The sequence below is a fragment of the Malaya genurostris genome, chromosome 2 (assembly GCF_030247185.1).
Source record: "Malaya genurostris strain Urasoe2022 chromosome 2, Malgen_1.1, whole genome shotgun sequence".
Lineage (NCBI taxonomy): Eukaryota > Metazoa > Arthropoda > Insecta > Diptera > Culicidae > Malaya > Malaya genurostris.
The window spans coordinates 32,663,433-32,685,817 of NC_080571.1; the positions used below are offsets into that span (position 1 = coordinate 32,663,433).

The 22,385-nt window shown below is 38.9% G+C and overlaps 1 protein-coding gene across 4 annotated transcripts in view; it reads left to right on the forward strand.

Moving 5' to 3' along the window:
* The window catches only part of LOC131432983 (uncharacterized), a 701,653-nt gene that overhangs the window by 504,080 nt on the left and 175,188 nt on the right, over window positions 1-22,385 (forward strand). For all 4 annotated transcript variants that reach the window (XM_058599679.1, XM_058599682.1, XM_058599680.1 and 1 more), the window contains one exon: window positions 2,641-2,699. The gene's annotated coding sequence lies outside the window, so the exon portion shown is untranslated. The remainder of the gene's footprint in view (window positions 1-2,640; window positions 2,700-22,385) is intronic.

The window sequence follows — 22,385 nt, forward strand, 5'->3', positions numbered from 1 at the left end:
GCGTTACTTTTAAGTAAATTGCAGACTTTACACACGTCACTGTTTTGTAATGTATTGGCGTTACGAAACATTCCATGCGTTACTTTTTAGTAAACTATTGGCGTTACAGATCGTTACGAAGCGTTTCTCTTTTGAAAGTTAAATGCGTTACGATGCGTTCCATTTTTGAACGTTATAGGCATTACGAAGCGTCACATTTTTGTAAGTTATAAGTGCTACGAACCGTTACATGCGTTACTTTTTTGTAAGGTGCCAGGTGTTACAAATCGTTACATGCGTTACTTTTAAGTAAATTACAGACTTTACACACGTCACTATTTCGTAATGTATTGGCGTTACGAAGCGTTATGTGGATCATAGGCGTTACGAAACATTCCATGTGTTACTTTTTAGTGAAGCATTGGCGTTACAGAGCGTTACGAAGCGTTTCTTTTTTGAAAATTAATGCGTTACGATGCGTTACATTTTTAAACGTTATAGGCATTACGAAGCGTTACATGCGTCACATTTTTGTAAGTTATAAGTGCTACGAAACGTTACATTTTTGTAAATCATAGGCGTTACGTAGCGTTACATGCGTTACTTTTTAGTAAGTTATAAACGCTACGAAGTGTTACCTGCGTTACATTTTTGTAAGTTATAGACATTACGAAGTGTTACATGCGTTACTTTTTTGTAAGTTGAAGGTGTTACGAAGTGTTACATGCATAATTTTTTTTTTTAGCTATAGGTGTCACGAAGCGTTGCATGCGTTACTTTTATGTGAATAATAGGCGTTACATGCGTAGTAGAGTATAGGCGTTACGAAGTGTTGCTCTTTTGTAAGTTAAAAGCATTACGATTCGTTACTTTTTTGTAAGTTATAGACGTTACGAACCGTTACTTACTTTTTTGTTATGACGTTGAGAAGCGTTACATGCGTTACTTTTTTGTTATGACGTTGAAAAACGTTACAAGCGTTACTTTTTAGTAAGTTATAAGCGGTTCGAAGTGTTACATGCGTTGCTTATTTGAATATTATAGACGTTACGATGCGTTACATGCGATACTTTTTTGTAAATTACTAACGTTACGAAGCAAGCAACGCTGTAATGATAGAGTAGACGCAGAATTGCCAATCATTTTAAACGGGTCTAACTAGGTGATTCAATGATGGATTTATATTATTTCTCGATGAGCATTAGATTAGGTTCTAACTGCAAATGACTGATTCTCTTTGGTTACTTTCTCTCTCGATTATTACGATACTCTTAGCAATCTATCTCTCTAACTATTTGCTGAGAGTAATAACTATCATCTTTTAATCTGCATTGAAGAAATTGTCGAAAAATACAGGAGTATTTCGTAATAATTGAAAGAGACAGTAAACAAAGAGCAACTGAACTGTCATATGCACTTAGGACCAATCATGGACCTAATCCAATGATCATTGAGATTTAGCAACCAGTAGGTTTGAAAACAATTAACTCAAGTATAGCAAAAGTATTTGCTATTTACAATAAGTACTTATAATAAATTGAATTGTTTTGACTGATGTTTTGGACGTTTCAATTCGAGCACGTCAACGAGAAGGTACATCGGAAACACCAATCTGTTGGGGACTTCACGTACGACCATTATTCAACGTTTCCCAATAACGTGTCTTAAACATAGCACACAAATCACCGGTTGTGCTTGTCGTAAAAAGAAATCTCTATTCAGGAACCAAAGCGGAAGTTCGCAAAAACAAGCTTTTATCATGAATATTATTACAAATGCTCCTTTAACGCAGTTGACGATGATATATTAGTAACTGAAGGTTACAGCTTCCTAAAATTAGCTTTCTAATTCAGATAGTGCTTAACAATTATTTGCCTATGTTTAAAATTTAAATCTGTTGATGAGAGATTTTGAAAATTGCCTTTTTAATGTCATCATGATCGGTCGTATCTCGTACACAGCCCTGTATTCAACTATCTGATAATGAAAAAAAAAACAATAGAAAGATTAGTGGAACTGGAAACAAAAAGTGCAATATAGAAATTTTATGATTGATGGATTCTCCCTGTATAATAACATACCTGGGTCAATAAATAATGTTTTAATGCATTCTCGGTAGCCGGCTACCCAGAGGAATAAACACTTAGTTCGAAGACTCGCTAACAAACAACCCTCTTCCTGTTTCTAGTAGCAACATGCATCCAACAAACAATTCTTCCCTTCCAAAATTGATCTGCATTTAAACGAAGCCGGCGGGATCGATGCAGTTTGCACAATGTTGAATCACGTGTTCTCCCCAAAACCATTGTTTCAGAAAATCATGTATCAACTCACGGCTGACTTCCAATGTGCCAATGCTGTAATACTTTAAAGAAAACTAATCATATCATTAGACAATAAGAATGACAAACACGGAAACCCGAACAACTCGTCGTTTTCATTCGAACAACAAAATTCTTGTCCTTGAAAATGTAATTAAATTTACAGATTATCAAGCTATAATTCGGAGGGCGTTTGAACTATTCAAACTAATTTTTATTTATCTCCAAACGAACAAATGACTAAAACCAACACATGTGACAACGTGTTCACCTAATTACAAGAATCAATAAAAACAGTATCATGTCAATTTTCGTGTTTTTTTCTGTCTCTCTCTTCCAGATACAACCGACTCAAAACGATAATTAAAATGATCGACAATGTCGCGAGAAACTGAGATGGTAAGTTGTTAGAATCGTATTTCTACATTTGTTTACACCTCGACTCTGCTACTACGTATTTAGTTCATAACACTCATGAATGTGTTGCTTCTGGCACAGTCCGACAGGAAACTAGAACCCGTCGCCTCCGGGGGCCTTCGACGTGAACATGAGTTATTGGAAAAACGAGAAACGAGTTCCACCGTAACGAAAAACTTCAATCATTACTTAATTGCATGTTGTCTGATAAACCCACCAAAAACGATGAAGTTGTTCCATTCGACTGGCCCACGCTTAGTCAGTAGCAGTAGCAGTGGAGAGTGGGATTACCTTGCCAATGGAACCAGTTTGACAATGCACAGCCACAGCACCGAGACCTCAATTAGCAAACAGTAGCGAAAAGTCGAAACGGAAAATATCGTCATTTTGAATTGAATTATCACCGCGCTAATGCTAATGATTCCCGCAGCTCACGCGGGATTCTGACCTGCTAGCCGCCCTGTCGTAAAGTCATAAAACTCCACCCCGCTGGAGTCAGACAGATCTCATTCATCAGCGCATAATTCCACTTTCAGGAAACAATAATCTCCGTCTTTCTCCGTGACAATCCGACCGACCGACTGAAAGAAGTAAGTGGCAGCCACCCCCGCACATCAATTTGGCACCCAGGGGAACAAAGTGCGGCAGCCAGTCTTCTTCGGGTCTCAATTTATTACAGTCAATAAATGTGACGGTTTGAATAATAATCGCATTCCTTCTGCGGCTGATGATGGCACGGAAGTGCGCTGGAATCTTTGGGCCGTGGTTTAGATTTGGAAGCTGCGGTGACGACTTTCGCACCCAGACCGCAAATGTGCCCGGCACTTAATATTTGTTCCACAGGAAGCGTTCGTCGTAAGACGCATAAAGTGCGGGTTTGATATGCTGAATAATTCAAACCAAAGCTAAGGTTAATCGTGATTCGGCCGGGGACTTGAGGTGGTGGGGCAGATTGACTAATTGTGACACGTACCAATTGACGTCAAACAAATTCAGTGACAAACAATCCTCGTCGGAAACCGTCGGAACGCTTTTGGACAACGGTGGTGATAAATGGTGAAAAGCAAACTCGATTCTGCTGAGTCAGGCAAGTGAAATCTATTTCCTAGGGGAGAATGTGGGAAAAGCTTCCTGCCAACCTTTTTAGCATTTTATATCCTATCGAAATGAGCAAAAAAAAGCACTGCACCTGCCAGTCAGCCAGCCAGCACATATAGGCCTCTTGGAGTGGCCATTCGGTCCACAAACACACCATTTATTTCAAAAGACCAGCAGCGGAAGCAATTGAGAAACGCCTTGCACTTTTCATCGACGATAAGCGAGAGAGCCCTTGGTTGATGGAAAAAGCACAAAAGCCCTGCTGCGCCTGCAAACAGGAGGCGTTACTCGACTTATACTGAGCAGCACCATTTACCAGGGCTCTACCGATCCGTTTTGCCCTTCCGGTTCTTCCGGGTGTCGGACGGGATCCGTAGCACAATGGCTAAAGCCACTAATGGCACAATATGTGCCAATACATTTTCGGTCGTTGCCGCCTTGGATTTTCGTGAACCAAAGCTTACTGCGTTTTTTTTTTAACTAGGTCTCTACGTTTCCTCAAAACATTCCGTGGGACTTCTACGTAAAAAATCAATGTAAGCTGTAGAAAATTCGGCAAACAAACCAAAATAATAATTAGATTCCATTTCAAATAAAACTGCAACACAATAACGAGAAAATCCTGACAGCCACAAATTTACCAACGAAACGGCTGTTATCTGAATTAATTCTCACATCCTCATGAATCGCCCAAAACTTTTTCCGGCATCCCGGATATAACCCAATTTCCTCTTTTCAACAACGGCATCTGTTCGCTGTGTAGATTTTAGAATAGCGCTAGCGTGCGGAAGGGGTCGAATTCCTGGCTCCACACACGCACACACACACACCTACCTCGTCTGCCAACCGGATTAGTCTCCAATTATTCACTCCGATTTTCCCAGTAGATAAATTATCCGACATAATTTGGCACCTGGCGTTTGGAGGCGGAAAATATTTCACGCTGCGGCAGCAAACTCAGAAGCCGTTTGCGAGGGAGTTGAGAAATTAGGGAAAATGAAACGAAAACAGACGACTCACACAAACGCACGGTAACGGTGGTTAGCGGAGCAAATTCCACCGTAAACGAATTCGTTTTATTGAGCAACTCGGGAAATCTTTTGAAATCAATGCTTGTGACTTGGATTTGGCTTATTAGATTGAAAAATATTTGCCGCAATCATGATATTCATGCAATTTGGCTTTACTAAAAAAATTAGAGGGTTGTATTCAAGACACGACCAAGCACAATAACATTAAAAATGAAATGTTTCTAGGGTTCCCATAATAAATACGAAAATAAAGATGATAATGATGATGATACACTAAACTAAAAACTTATTCAATTGACTAATTACAAACTTGCTCTAGTTTAAGCGCTTAGAGTGTTAGCGAATGATAAAATTGACATTTAGATTCTTTCTTGATAATTGATTCTATTCCATTTTGATCCCTTTCCACGAATTTTTACATTGCTAAGTTTTTGAATAACGTCCTTTAACTAGAAGTCATTTATGATGAATTCAAAGTAACTCGAAATCTCAAGTTTAGATACAAACAACCTAAAGATTTGAACCTGAACAAATAAAACTATTTTATTTTATGATTTTAATTTTCGAGAAACGTACAAACTTATTATTTTATAAACAGTTAATGGATCCAAGAGAAAATTTTATATATTTTAACGAAAAATGTTGTGTTGGAGTTTAGACTCAGTAATAGTGTAGTTTTATTAATCCTTCTTCAAAATCGTCGACAATCTTCGGAAAGTGTCGGTAAATAATATGGCAACAATACGAGGAAGAAAACATGTGAAACAATCCGCATAAAATATTTAGTTACTTACATTGATTTTCGCTTTGGCATATTAGAAATATACGGAATGGATACGCAACAAAATTACGAAATTTTGTTCATATTGTAACTTGATGTTATTAACACATGAATGAACATTGTCATAGTTACAACGCGTGTAGTCATCAGACGCTTATTGTTTTGAAGCAAATAATAATTAAACTGAAACTGGCGGTTAACCAAATTCTACGAGGGTTCCTATTCAAACGATGCATGTAAAATCGCAGGTAAGCTTACCTTGAGTTTATCTTTGAAACTATACGATATTGCATCTAATAGTTCTGTATATGTGAGCCTGTGGAACTCATTTATACTACTAAACCGAGGAGGCCGCTTTTAGATAAGTTTAAGAATTTAATTTTGAATCATTTGAAGCGTTTAATAGTTACCAGAGAACCAAAATAAAATGCTCAATTCAAACCAATTTTTCAATGGTATGCCATTGAAATATTCAAATTAAGTTATCTCATAAGTTTAAGTTAAATGTTTCCGAATCGATTTGTTGTTGAATTATATAAATCCATCAACAAATGACTGAGTTATAAGCGTTCAAAATTATGACAGAAAAATGTCTCGCGATTGGTTTTGCATGTTTTAAATTGACACCCTGCCTCGTGCAGTGAAGAGTAAGGCATTTTAATGGCAAAATCGACCAAAAATTTGCTAAATACATGGGATATTTCAAAAGAATCGTCACGCTAATTCGGTTCTTCAATAGCTAGATGATATATAAGATACTCAAGTGAACACGGTGTTGCGCAGACAACAGGAAATTTCACCAACACATAATGCAAAAGCGACAACCCAGCAAGTGAACGCAAATACAAACCAGTCATCAGCTCACTGGACGAGCTACTTGTTTCATTCACAGTCAAACATCAACTAGCAAAGAAATATTGTGCGACCTATATTTATAGATTTCTCTTCATACTACGCAGAACGATGCCGTGTTTTTATGCATGACGCAAAGCCTCCTATGCCGAACAAGAAGTTGACGTCATTTTGTACAACAGGGATTGGTGGATGAAAACATAGGTCGATTCCAACCATTTTTTCAATAGTATGCTATTGAAATACTGAAACGACGTCGTCATACATGTTTAAGTTAAAAGTTTCCGAATCGATTGGTTGTTAAATTGTAACAATCCATCAACAAATGACCGAGTTATTAACGTTCAAAATTATGACACAAAAAGGTTACGCGACTATTTTTGAAACTTTTGATTGACACCCGGCCCCATATAGTGAAGAGTAAGGCATTTTTAATGCCAAAAATACCCGAAACTACGCGATTGGAGTTCGATCTAGAGCGACCCCAGGTTGCTAACACAAACTCATCAAACGTTGTTTTGGCGACTCTGGGTCAGCTCTCGGGCTGCTCTGATCAATAAACGAAAACGGTATGACAGTTTGCAGCTCATCGAATTTATCCAAGTTTAGCAAAACGCAAAAGGACAAAAAATTTAACTTAATTTAACTGAATCCCAAATGCATACCATAGCCTGCTTTTATAGCAGGCTGCTAAAATTTCTCCCAGCTATGGCTGTCAGAAATTTCGACTGACATTCCGGCGAAAGTTTGGCAACAGTGCGATAACCGTTTTCAATTCAAAGCCTCCCGGCAAAGACATCATATTAACAAGATATCTATTTCACGACATTTCACGAACAAATCATTCGTAACATCCTTTTTTGCGAGCAAGGCGCCCTCAGACGAGTCCGTATCGGTTCTACTATACCACATACAAGTAGGTAATAGAAATGTCAAGTTCGTGCGCGCGAAAATAATAGCTCTGCACACCCATACAGTTTACATAAATTGACATCATATGTTTAATGTGATGCCGTGCGATGGCGTTGCTGAACAGAAGATTGATTTCTCTCCAAGCTGACAGAGTCTACTTTCGGCTATCGAAATTGATGAAACGGCAATAACATCTGCAACAGAGAAATATTCACCACGTTTCAAGATTCTAGATATTTTTGTATTCCAGTGGAATTCCGCCAGAAGTCAAGCGACAACGGCTGAAAATTTCGCTTAACAGAGTTTGCTGAACCGTTTAGAACTTGTGTTCTAGAAATATTACTGTGGTATTCTTGAAAAAAACTAATAGAAACAGGGAAGTTTATTCCGGCGTGAACAAACATAATCTGAAAATCGTCTTTTTCAAGGAAAACTGTAAGTTTATTGGCTATATAAGATTTTACAAAACCTTCACACAATATGTTAACACACTATCTTATCTTTCCTCGTCTGAAAATCGTATGCTCACTACCGGTTGTTAGCATAACAACATTATTAAATACATAACACACTCCGACGTTTCCTTATTGGACAAAAAAAACCTTATTGGACTTTTTTCAATGAATCGGCAATTAAGATTTTCATTTGTCTGTTAGTTCTCGTTGAACGTATATTATTCATAATTTATCTAGTACTTCCAGTCACGTACCCAGAAAGGGGGGGGGGATCCGAGGGACCCTGACCCCTCCCGAAATCAAAAACATTTTATTATTTAGAATGTCTCAGACATGTGTTACAGAAATAACAAGACGGTAAACATAATGAAATGTAATACAATATCAGTTCCAGTGGAAAAGTTCAAAGTGTATGTTAAAAACAGCTGTAAAAGCCGAGAATTAGGTACACAAAGACTGTCCTAGGAAGTATGGACGCATTTTGATTTAGCTGTAAATAATTCACAAGTGTTAGATATTCAAATTTTATTCGAAATACTCATTATTAAACTACAACAACAGAATATTATTTTCAACATTTGCTACTTAGCCATTGTAGACAAGCAGGCGCACCTTCTTGCGAACGTTCCTCATTAAATTCCGTACAGACTTCTTGGCGACAGGTTTTATTTATTTATTTAATTATTTTTCTTTTTCGAACTGTTGAATGGTTTCGGCTGCCAAGACATGTTTCCTAAGATGTGCCTTCGTTAATGCACAAAATTCCTCAATTGGTCAAAGTTGTGGGCAATTTGGTGGATTCATGTCTTTTGGGACGAAAGTGACATTTTTGGTAGTAACGAGTGTATCGAAAATTAGTTAGCAACATTGATTATTGAATAAAAAAGCGAAAAAAAACATATTGCAGAAAAATAACATTTTTATGCATTTCACTGATTATATTGAAGAAAATCCTATTTTCTGTGAAACGCTCGCACTTTGGACTTGACATTCTTCATTAAATTCTGCACAGTTACTTTTGTGACTTTCCTGGTGGCAGCTGTCCAGTTTTTTTAACTCCTGCATGTTTTGGGACACTGTACCTTACTTCCGAAAGTGGCAAACCACAGGTACAAATTGCTTGCCAGACCAACACCTTCTGCCCAAACTTTTCCATCGCCACCGTGGTGTCAGCGTCGTCCAGGTCCTGGTACACCGATTTCGTATAATATTGCTGTCCGGGCAGCGCTCCAGAGTCTTCCTTGGCGTAGGTTTCGTCGTCGATCAGGATGCATTCGTCTTTATTCTGTAGAATCCGGTTATACAGTTTTCGCGCTCTTGTTTTGGCCTGAACTTGCTGTACCAGGGACTTGTTCGGCACCTTCTGTTTCTTGTACGTTTTCAGGGAGTTCCGAACTTTGATCCGTTGCATCATCTCGATGCTGGTGTTGAACTGCTTGGCCAAATCCCGCGTCGACGCCGATGGGTTTTTCCTGATGCACTCAACCACTTTTAAGTCCCGGCCGGGCTGGCTGGGACCCGTTTTCCTACCGGATCGGGGCAAATCCTTAATGGAAAGGGTCTTACCGAACTTCTCGATAATATTTTTGACACTGGTGTGGTGCACTCTCACCCGTTTTGCAATTTCGTTGTACGTGACACCACTTTCTGAGCATCAAGTGTGCAGAATTTTCTTTCGCGTTTCCGGATCAATTCGACTCATCATTGGAAAGATAAACCGTACCGAAACCAATTAATTGCGCAGCTGTTATTGGCATGTTAACAAACATGTCACCGCAAAAACGCTGCAAAAAATTAAGCCATTTCAGAGTAATAATTGTTTGAATGTTGCTAACTACTTATCGATACAATCCTTATACCATTCTACCGTTGATTTCAAGTAGTGGCAAGAAGCAAGAAAACCACTGGATCCTTGTGGCTTCGAATCATGGGTAGAAGTCGTTTTTGTAAACATTCCTTGGTGTATATTTCGCTGTTCATTGAAGCAGTGGTGATGAAGGGTTTCGAAATCTTACCGCAGCTACAAATTGCTTGCCAGACCATAGCTTTCTTACCAAATTTTTCGACTTCAATCGATGTCTCGGACTGGTTTAACACTTGCTCTTCTCGCACCGTATAATGTTGTGGTCCCGGCAAGGATTTCTATTCGAGTTTCACGTAGGTTTCGTCTTCCATGATCATGCAGTTCAAATTTCCAGCAAGAATCGTACTGTACAGCTTTCGAACCCTCGGCATGATCGATGCTTCTTGTTTCCGACTACGTTTTGGTTGTTTCTGCTTCTTATAGGTTCGAAGATTCAAACTAGAGATGGTCGGGTCTCGGGTATTTTAACCGAAACCCGACCCGTACCTGTACCCGTACCCGACGGGTTTTTGGTCGGGTACGGGTAAAATATTTTATTTTCAATCGGGTACGGGTCGGGTACGGGTCGGGTACGGGTTAAAAAATTTACTGCTCACTCGGGTACGGGTAATTTTTTTTCCTGATCGATTACCCGACCATTTATACTTCACATAAATATGTTCACACGTTGACGAGAATTTTTTATTGCAAAACAGTTCTTCCGAAAAATAAACAATTTGATTCAAGGGGTTTTGACATTCGCGCCTAGGACCAGACCTGACAACTGACATCTTTTTCCAGAAAAAAAACATTTCTTTTCTTCATTTAAAATAAAACCGATCAATCATAGTTACGTGAAAAGTTATGTGAATATTTTCCACCCTACTTTTTTATAACATATTTAATAAGACACACTGCCTTAGCGCCAAGATGTTGCGGTCAGACCCTACTTTTCACGTAGGTCTTAATGGACTGCCATTTTAAAGCTGTTTAATGCACAATCCAGTAAAAATTATTTGATTTATATATAAAATGTAGTGTAGTACTCATATCACATTCAGATACCAGAAAACTGTTATTTTAAATATTAGTTGAAGATTTTCTAAATTTTCATCTAAATTATTAGGATTCTAACCATAAAAACATGAACATTTATTTCAGAAAATCTGCATAGAAGTTCTTCGTATCCTTCACTTCTGGATGGTGTCACCTCACTTAAAATGACACCGATTGATGGCACAGCAAGTTGGGCTATATTGCCAGTTAATTTTCGTTTCTTTTCACTTGACTACAAGTGAAAATCTCAATACGTGACAACGTGGAGTCGCAAAAGTACGGGTGAAAATCTTTTCTCGCGAAATATTCAAATTTTCACCGTGTTCACTCGTTGAGGGTTCCACCGGAGGTGGCACAGAAGTTCAATGGCTGTAAAAACCACTGTTTCGTAAAAACCATACTTACCCAAAATTTAATACAACGGGTATGACGACACTAAGGGTAAATATGCTTCTTGGAAAATTTGAGTAGATATTACTCCCTTTTGTTGACATTTGTAAATGAGTATAAAGTACCAAAGACATTGGAAATCTATTCCTGCTTCACAGTGTATTTATATGTTTAAATGTAAACAAGCATTTTAATGTATTTTACTTACCAACTAACAGATCGGCTGAAAAGTTCGTATCGTTTCTATGAGAGGGCGCCACTAGAATTAAATCCATACTATTTTCAAAAGATACGTGTATAAATTATAAATTTGAAAAAAGGAATTTCGTGTGTTGATGAAACACTACTTTTTGATGAAAAAAAGTGCCGCCGATACTACAAAATGGCTTGATGAGTGTTATCCAGACTCTGCACCGGGCGAAGCAACAATTCGTAAGTGGTTTGCGAAATTTCGTACTGGTCATATGAGCACCGGAGACGAAGAACGCAGTGGACGTCCAAAAGAGGCGAATATTTGGATATGAGAAAGCTTTGTGCAAAATGGGTGCCGCGTGAGCTCACAATCGATCAAAAACAACAACGAATTCATGATTCTGAGCAATGTTTGGAGCTGTTATATCGAAATAAAACCGATTTATTTTGTCGATATATAACAATGGACGAAACATGGCTCCATCACTTCACTCCGGAGTCCAATCGACAGTCAGCTGAGTGGACTGCACGCGATGAACCGAACCCAAAGCGTTGAAAGACTCAACAATCGGCCGGTAAGGTTATGGCGTCTGTATTCTGGGATTCGCATGGTATAATTTTAATCGACTACCTTGAAAAGGGAAATACCATCAACAGTGACTATTATATAGCGTTATTAGCGCGTTTGAAGGACGAAATTTCATAAAAAAAACGGCCTCATTTGAAGAAGAAAAAAGTTTTGATTCATCAAGACAATGCATCGTATCACAAGTCGATGAAAACCATGCTGAAATTGAACGAATTGGGCTCCACCGTATTCTCCAGATTTGGCCCCCAACGACTTTTTCCTGTTCTCAGACCTCAAGAGAATGCTCGCTGGTAAAAAATTTAAAAGCAATGAAGAGGTAATCGCTGAAACTTAGGCCTATTTTGAGGCAAAGGACAAATCAGACTACAAAAATGATATCGAAAAGTTGGAAGATCGCTATAATCGCTGTATCGCCTCTGATGACAATTATGTTGAATAATAAAAACGAATTTTGTCAAAAAATGAGTGTTTCTATTAAACGATACGAACTTTTCAGCCGAACTGATAGAGCCTGATACGACTCGCTATCTAAAACATTTTATGTTTTCCATTCTGAGTTTTGGTAAAATTTTTACTACTCATTCGGGTCGGGTACGGGTAAAATTTTTTATTTTTTATCGGGTACGGGTAATTTTATTTTATTATTGATCGGGTACGGGTATTTTTTTTAAATTTTAATCGGATACGGGTCGGGTACGGATAAATTTTTTTGCTGATCACTCGGGTACGGGTCGGGTTCGGGTATAAGAAATTCTATACCCGACCATCTCTAATTCAAACGTTCTTTAGCACGAAGAACATTTGACTTCGAAGTGCCCACTTTTTTGGCCACATCCCGAACTGAAACCAGCTTCTTTTGCTCGAACGCAGGACCTTTTTTTTGACCCGTTTTCGGTTTATCCTCAAAGGTGTTATCCTCGCCGAACTTCCTGGTTGCATTTCGCACGGCTTTTTCACTTACTCCTTCCATTTTTGCTATCTTTCTCCGTGACAGTCCGCGTTCTGTGCACCATTTGTACACAATTTTTCGACGTTGTTCTGCAGAAAGTCCACGCATTTCGACACAAACTAATGAAAACGAATAAACAACTGCACAAGTGGTTAGAGAAGAGTATAAACAACAGCACGCAGCCATAAAAATTGACAGATTCTGAACCATTGCGAAATGGCAGCGGTTTTTGGTTGCGTCCATACTTTCTGGGACAGTATTTAACCCAAGTAGCAATTACAACTTGTTACGGTTGGCATGTTTCACAATTGCTTTATATCGGTTATTTTTGTTAGATATGTTAGATCATTCAAGAAAAGTGCGCTTTTCGAATCGCATAATTGTTGCGAGAAGATTTAATAAATTCAGTACTAGAACAATGTTTGCTTCTTGGGAAGCAAACTTCAGTAACATTATTTTTTAATCTTTGGGCCCCTCCCGAAATGAAATCCTGGGTACGGGCCAGAACACTTCTAACTTATGTTTACAACGACACCGACACCAACTTAATCAGTTATTGTTAAGGAGCGAAACGTCGAAAAAATAAAAATAAATAGAGTACTTCATTTTTTATTAGACTCATGTCACTTGAACTAAAAATACTCATAACATTCAAATGGTGCATAAAACGAAGAGTAATTCGATTATCAAATCGATTCCCCCAGATTAGAGAAGGTTGCATGATTTCACGTCCTATCTATGAGTTATTTCCATGTCTGCTGCACCCTTTTAGAGGTTTCCTCTGTATATCAATGAAATTATAACAAAAGTAGTGTTAGATATAATTTTTGTCTTTCTCATAAAGAAAGGTTACGCTATTATCATAGAGAACGTGTGTAAGAAATTAAACGGTTGTTTTGGAAAAGTGATCATCATATAGCAATTCGGCTTAACCGTTTTTAACGAACTTAGTTGCTAATAAAAGGTTCTAACTTCCCACATAAGGTAACTGAAATTCATTTGGATCCGATTTCCGGTTCTGGAATTACAGAGTAATATGCACCTTGTATGAATGCTTTTATAGTTATACAAGGTTCCTGAATTTTATCCGTAACAGATTTTCGGTTCCGCTATTACAGGGTAATGTGTGCTGAAATATGGAAACAATTTAACACACTTTATTCGAATATGTCTCAACTGATTTTCACCATCTTAGACTGAACCAAAAATCCAGAAAAAACACGGATTTTTATTCAGATCCCACTTGCGGTTCCCGGAGGTGCAGTGTTTTTTTAGTAAAAATGTCAATTTCAACAGTATTCTTTTCATAAAAATTCATGCGTTGCGTAACGAATTCTATGAATTGAATAATAAATTTTTCGAATATATCATATACCAACATGTATCACTATGACGAGACTAATAGAGTTTGAAAAAGGCATAACATTAACCAGCTCACTAGTCAAAAAAGGTTACTAATTCGAAAATGATCGCTTAATTGTATTCAGAATAGAGGTTTGAGCATATCTACAATCAAGTGTGTTGTCTTTTTCTACAAAATTGAATACGAAGAATGCTGGCCGATTCTACAATCTGTTGTAGAATTTCTGTACATTCGAGTTTTTGGCGTATTTACTGAATGCTTGGTACTCAAAAGTCAATCGTCAAGCCACTTAGAAAGTTATTCTGATGCATAACAATGATGGTGATGAAGATGATGCTAGTCTCACCTAATACCTTTAGGACTGGAATTGTGTAATTTTAAGGCAGAAAAGAACATTTCTAAATCGACATAAACATTTCAATGAGTCTAAAAGCAAGTGATACAGTTTCTTTGTTTACATTCACTTCTATTGATAACGCATAAATGTCAGTGTTTACTTCTTAACTATTTGTATAGAGAAACATCAAGAATATTAATTTTCTTAAAAGATAATGAACGAACATTTGTATGATAAAGTAAAAAACGAAACAGCAAGTAAACGAAATAATGTTTTTGCTTTTAGGCTCATTTATAATGTCCAAATATCAATAATGGCTTCTTTAGCTTGATTTAATCTATACGAAACTGATGAGAATACAATGTAATAAAGTGAGATGCTTTCAAAGAAAATATTGGATGTAATGTTGAAATAATACCCATACCATAATACCCCAGAGATTCTCAATTGGGTTTTAATGCGGTGAGCAAGCTGGCCAGTCCAAAATATCAATTTTCTCGGACTTTAGCCACTTCATTGTTTCTGCACTTTTATGAATACTGGCGTTATCTTGCTGGAAAATGAGCTTTGACTTGTGTATTCTTTTAATTACTGGCAGCAGACTAGCTTTGAGGACATTTATGTAATCGGAACTTTTCATTTTGTGCGATACAAATTGAAGTTCCAGCCTGCCGGTTGCACAGAGCGCACCCCAAACCATTACAGATCCACCGCCAAAATTTCTCTTTGAGAAATATCGTGGTTCCTTACGTAGATCACGCCAATAACCGTTGAATCCGTCTGGTCCGTCTAAATTAAACTTTTTTTCATCCGAGAATATCACCTGTAATAGTTTAACACATTTGTTATTAAATAGTTTAAATGGGTTTGTTTTTGCCTTTCTCATATAGAAAGGTTATGCAATCACTTGAATAACCTACTAGTGAAAATTGGCCCGGAGGGCCAAGTGTCATATACCATTCGACTCAGTTTATCGAGCTGAGCAATGTCTGTGTGTGTGTGTGTGTCAAATAATCTCACTAGGTTTTCTCGGAGATGGCTGAACCGATTTTGACAAACTAGGATTCAAATGAAAGGTCTCGTGGTCCCATACGGAATTTCTGAATTTCATCCAGATCCGACTTCCGGTTCCGGAATTATAGGGTAAAGTGTGTTCAATATTGTACACCGTCACTTAAATCGGCGAAGCAAAAAACGTGAAAATTTTTCTAAGCTGGTCTCAAAACTACACAAATCGATAGTCATTATCAGTAGGCAACTAAACAAATCGATTCCGGCTATCCTGGTTCCCGGTATCCGGTTCCGGAAGTACCAGAAATAGTGGTCATATGTACCAAAATGGATCTCACTCACTTTTCTCAGCGATGGTTTGACCGATTTCCACAAACTTAGATTCAAATGAAAGGTCTTCCGGTCCCATATGGAATTCCTAAATTTGATCCAGATCCGACGTCCGGTTCCGGAATTATAGGGTAAAGTGTGTTCAATATTGTACACCGTCACTTAAATCGGCGAAGCAAAAAACGTGAAAATTTTTCTAAGCTGGTCTCAAAACTACACAAATCGATAGTCATTATCAGTAGGCAACTAAACAAATCGATTCCGGCTATCCTGGTTCCCGGTATCCGGTTCCGGAAGTACCAGAAATAGTGGTCATATGTACCAAAATGGATCTCACTCACTTTTCTCAGCGATGGTTTGACCGATTTCCACAAACTTAGATTCTAATGAAAGGTCTTCCGGTCCCATATGGAATTCCTAAATTTCATCCAGATCCAACGTCCGGTTCCGGAATTATAGGGTAAAGTGTGTTCAATATTGTACACCGTCACTTAAATCGGCGAAGCAAAAAACGTGAAAATTTTTCTAAGCTGGTCTCAAAACTACACAAATCGATAGTCATTATCAGTAGGCAACTAAACAAATCGATTCCGGCTATCCTGGTTCCCGGTATCCGGTTCCGGAAGTACCAGAAATAGTGGTCATATGTACCAAAATGGATCTCACTCACTTTTCTCAGCGATGGTTTGACCGATTTCCACAAACTTAGATTCAAATGAAAGGTCTTCCGGTCCCATATGGAATTCCTAAATTTGATCCAGATCCGACGTCCGGTTCCGGAATTATAGGGTAAAGTGTGTTCAATATTGTACACCGTCACTTAAATCGGCGAAGCAAAAAACGTGAAAATTTTTCTAAGCTGGTCTCAAAACTACACAAATCGATAGTCATTATCAGTAGGCAACTAAACAAATCGATTCCGGCTATCCTGGTTCCCGGTATCCGGTTCCGGAAGTACCAGAAATAGTGGTCATATGTACCAAAATGGATCTCACTCACTTTTCTCAGCGATGGTTTGACCGATTTCCACAAACTTAGATTCAAATGAAAGGTCTTCCGGTCCCATATGGAATTCCTAAATTTGATCCAGATCCGACGTCCGGTTCCGGAATTATAGGGTAAAGTGTGTTCAATATTGTACACCGTCACTTAAATCGGCGAAGCAAAAAACGTGAAAATTTTTCTAAGCTGGTCTCAAAACTACACAAATCGATAGTCATTATCAGTAGGCAACTAAACAAATCGATTCCGGCTATCCTGGTTCCCGGTATCCGGTTCCGGAAGTACCAGAAATAGTGGTCATATGTACCAAAATGGATCTCACTCACTTTTCTCAGCGATGGTTTGACCGATTTCCACAAACTTAGATTCTAATGAAAGGTCTTCCGGTCCCATATGGAATTCCTAAATTTCATCCAGATCCAACGTCCGGTTCCGGAATTATAGGGTAAAGTGTGTTCAATATTGTACACCGTCACTTAAATCGGCGAAGCAAAAAACGTGAAAATTTTTCTAAGCTGGTCTCAAAACTACACAAATCGATAGTCATTATCAGTAGGCAACTAAACAAATCGATTCCGGCTATCCTGGTTCCCGGTATCCGGTTCCGGAAGTACCAGAAATAGTGGTCATATGTACCAAAATGGATCTCACTCACTTTTCTCAGCGATGGTTTGACCGATTTCCACAAACTTAGATTCAAATGAAAGGTCTCGTGGTCCCATACGGAATTCCTGAATTTCATCCAGATCCGACTTCCGGTTCCGGAATTATAGGGTAAAGTGTGTTCAATATTGTACACCGTCACTTAAATCGGCGAAGCAAAAAACGTGAAAATTTTTCTAAGCTGGTCTCAAAACTACACAAATCGATAGTCATTATCAGTTGGCAACTAAAAAAACCGATTCCGGCTATCCTGGTTCCCGGTATCCGGTTCCGGAAGTACCAGAAATAGTGGTCATATGTACCAAAATGGATCTCACTCACTTTTCTCAGCGATGGTTTGACCGATTTCCACAAACTTAGATTCAAATGAAAGGTCTCGTGGTCCCATACAGAATTCCTGAATTTCATCCAGATCCGACTTCCGGTTCCGGAATTATAGGGTAAAGTGTGTTCAATATTGTACACCGTCACTTAAATCGGCGAAGCAAAAAACGTGAAAATTTTTCTAAGCTGGTCTCAAAACTACACAAATCGATAGTCATTATCAGTTGGCAACTAAACAAATCGATTCCGGCTATCCTGGTTCCCGGTATCCGGTTCCGGAAGTACCAGAAATAGTGGTCATATGTACCAAAATGGATCTCACTCACTTTTCTCAGCGATGGTTTGACCGATTTCCACAAACTTAGATTCAAATGAAAGGTCTCGTGGTCCCATACGGAATTCCTGAATTTCATCCAGATCCGACTTCCGGTTCCGGAATTATAGGGTAAAGTGTGTTCAATATTGTACACCGTCACTTAAATCGGCGAAGCAAAAAACGTGAAAATTTTTCTAAGCTGGTCTCAAAACTACACAAATCGATAGAAATTATCAGTTGGCAACTAAAAAAACCGATTCCGGCTATCCTGGTTCCCGGTATCCGGTTCCGGAAGTACCAGAAATAGTGGTCATATGTACCAAAATGGATCTCACTCACTTTTCTCAGCGATGGTTTGACCGATTTCCACAAACTTAGATTCAAATGAAAGGTCTCGTGGTCCCATACGGAATTCCTGAATTTCATCCAGATCCGACTTCCGGTTCCGGAATTATAGGGTAAAGTGTGTTCAATATTGTACACCGTCACTTAAATCGGCGAAGCAAAAAACGTGAAAATTTTTCTAAGCTGGTCTCAAAACTACACAAATCGATAGAAATTATCAGTTGGCAACTAAAAAAACCGATTCCGGCTATCCTGGTTCCCGGTATCCGGTTCCGGAAGTACCAGAAATAGTGGTCATATGTACCAAAATGGATCTCACTCACTTTTCTCAGCGATGGTTTGACCGATTTCCACAAACTTAGATTCAAATGAAAGGTCTTCCGGTCCCATATGGAATTCCTGAATTTCATCCAGATCCGACTTCCGGTTCCGGAATTATAGGGTAAAGTGTGTTCAATATTGTACACCGTCACTTAAATCGGCGAAGCAAAAAACGTGAAAATTTTTCTAAACTGGTCTCAAAACTACACAAATCGATAGTCATTATCAGTAGGCAACTAAACAAATCGATTCCGGCTATCCTGGTTCCCGGTATCCGGTTCCGGAAGTACCAGAAATAGTGGTCATATGTACCAAAATGGATCTCACTCACTTTTCTCAGCGATGGTTTGACCGATTTCCACAAACTTAGATTCTAATGAAAGGCCTCGTGGTCCCATACGGAATTCCTGAATTTCATCCAGATCCGACTTCCGGTTCCGGAATTATAGGGTAAAGTGTGTTCAATATTGTACACCGTCACTTAAACCGGCGAAGCAAAAAACGTGAAAATTTTTCTAAGCTGGTCTCAAAACTACACAAATCGATAGTCATTATCAGTAGGCAACTAAACAAATCGATTCCGGCTATCCTGGTTCCCGGTATCCGGTTCCGGAAGTACCAGAAATAGTGGCCATATGTACCAAAATGGATCTCACTCACTTTTCTCAGCGATGGTTTGACCGATTTCCACAAACTTAGATTCAAATGAAAGGTCTCGTGGTCCCATACGGAATTCCTGAATTTCATCCAGATCCGACTTCCGGTTCCGGAATTATAGGGTAAAGTATGTTCAATATTGTACACCGTCACTTAAACCGGCGAGGCAAAAAACGTGAAAATTTTTCTAAACTGGTCTCAAAACTACACAAATCGATAGTCATTATCAGTAGGCAATCAAACAAACCGATTCCGGCTATCCTGGTTCCCGGTATCCGGTTCCGGAAGTACCAGAAATAGTGGTCATATGTACCAAAATGGATCTCACTCACTCTTCTCAGCGATGGTTTGACCGATTTCCACAAACTTAGATTCTAATGAAAGGCCTCGTGGTCCCATACGGAATTCCTGAATTTCATCCAGATCCGACGTCCGGTTCCGGAATTATAGGGTAAAGTGTGTTCAATATTGTACACCGTCACTTAAATCGGCGAAGCAAAAAACGTGAAAATTTTTCTAAACTGGTCTCAAAACTACACAAATCGATAGTCATTATCAGTTGGCAACTAAAAAAACCGATTCCGGCTATCCTGGTTCCCGGTATCCGGTTCCGGAAGTACCAGAAATAGTGGTCATATGTACCAAAATGGATCTCACTCACTTTTCTCAGCGATGGTTTGACCGATTTCCACAAACTTAGATTCAAATGAAAGGTCTCGTGGTCCCATACGGAATTCCTGAATTTCATCCAGATCCGACTTCCGGTTCCGGAATTATAGGGTAAAGTGTGTTCAATATTGTACACCGTCACTTAAACCGGCGAAGCAAAAAACGTGAAAATTTTTCTAAGCTGGTCTCAAAACTACACAAATCGATAGTCATTATCAGTAGGCAACTAAACAAATCGATTCCGGCTATCCTGGTTCCCGGTATCCGGTTCCGGAAGTACCAGAAATAGTGGTCATATGTACCAAAATGGATCTCACTCACTTTTCTCAGCGATGGTTTGACCGATTTCCACAAACTTAAATTCAAATGAAAGGTCTTCCGGTCCCATATGGAATTCCTGAATTTCATCCAGATCCGACGTCCGGTTCCGGAATTATAGGGTAAAGTGTGTTCAATATTGTACACCGTCACTTAAATCGGCGAAGCAAAAAACATGAAAATTTTTCTAAACTGGTCTCAAAACTACACAAATCGATAGTCATTATCAGTAGGCAACTAAACAAACTGATTCCGGCTATCCTGGTTCCCGGTATCCGGTTCCGGAAGTACCAGAAATAGTGGTCATATGTACCAAAATGGATCTCACTCACTTTTCTCAGCGATGGTTTGACCGATTTCCACAAACTTAGATTCAAATGAAAGGTCTCGTGGTCCCATACGGAATTCCTGAATTTCATCCAGATCCGACTTCCGGTTCCGGAATTATAGGGTAAAGTATGTTCAATATTGTACACCGTCACTTAAACCGGCGAAGCAAAAAACGTGAAAATTTTTCTAAACTGGTCTCAAAACTACACAAATCGATAGTCATTATCAGTAGGCAACTAAACAAACCGATTCCGGCTATCCTGGTTCCCGGTATCCGGTTCCGGAAGTACCAGAAATAGTGGTCATATGTACCAAAATGGATCTCACTCACTTTTCTCAGCGATGGTTTGACCGATTTCCACAAACTTAGATTCTAATGAAAGGCCTCGTGGTCCCATACGGAATTCCTGAATTTCATCCAGATCCGACTTCCGGTTCCGGAATTATAGGGTAAAGTGTGTTCAATATTGTACACCGTCACTTAAATCGGCGAAGCAAAAAACGTGAAAATTTTTCTAAGCTGGTCTCAAAACTACACAAATCGATAGTCATTATCAGTTGGCAACTAAACAAATCGATTCCGGCTATCCTGGTTCCCGGTATCCGGTTCCGGAAGTACCAGAAATAGTGGTCATATGTACCAAAATGGATCTCACTCACTTTTCTCAGCGATGGTTTGACCGATTTCCACAAACTTAGATTCAAATGAAAGGTCTCGTGGTTCCATACAGAATTCCTGAATTTCATCCAGATCCGACTTCCGGTTCCGGTATGATAGGGTAAAGTATGTTCAATATTGTACACCGTCACTTAAACCGGCGAAGCAAAAAACGTGAAAATTTTTCTAAACTGGTCTCAAAACTACACAAATCGATAGTCATTATCAGTAGGCAACTAAACAAACCGATTCCGGCTATCCTGGTTCCCGGTATCCGGTTCCGGAAGTACCAGAAATAGTGGTCATATGTACCAAAATGGATCTCACTCACTTTTCTCAGCGATGGTTTGACCGATTTCCACAAACTTAGATTTTAATGAAAGGGCTCGTGGTCCCATACGGAATTCCTGAATTTCATCCAGATCCGACTTCCGGTTCCGGAATTATAGGGTAAAGTGTGTTCAATATTGTACACCGTCACTTAAATCGGCGAAGCAAAAAACGTGAAAATTTTTCTAAACTGGTCTCAAAACTACACAAATCGATAGTCATTATCAGTTGGCAACTAAAAAAACCGATTCCGGCTATCCTGGTTCCCGGTATCCGGTTCCGGAAGTACCAGAAATAGTGGTCATATGTACCAAAATGGATCTCACTCACTTTTCTCAGCGATGGTTTGACCGATTTCCACAAACTTAGATTCAAATGAAAGGTCTCGTGGTCCCATACGGAATTCCTGAATTTCATCCAGATCCGACTTCCGGTTCCGGAATTATAGGGTAAAGTGTGTTCAATATTGTACACCGTCACTTAAACCGGCGAAGCAAAAAACGTGAAAATTTTTCTAAGCTGGTCTCAAAACTACACAAATCGATA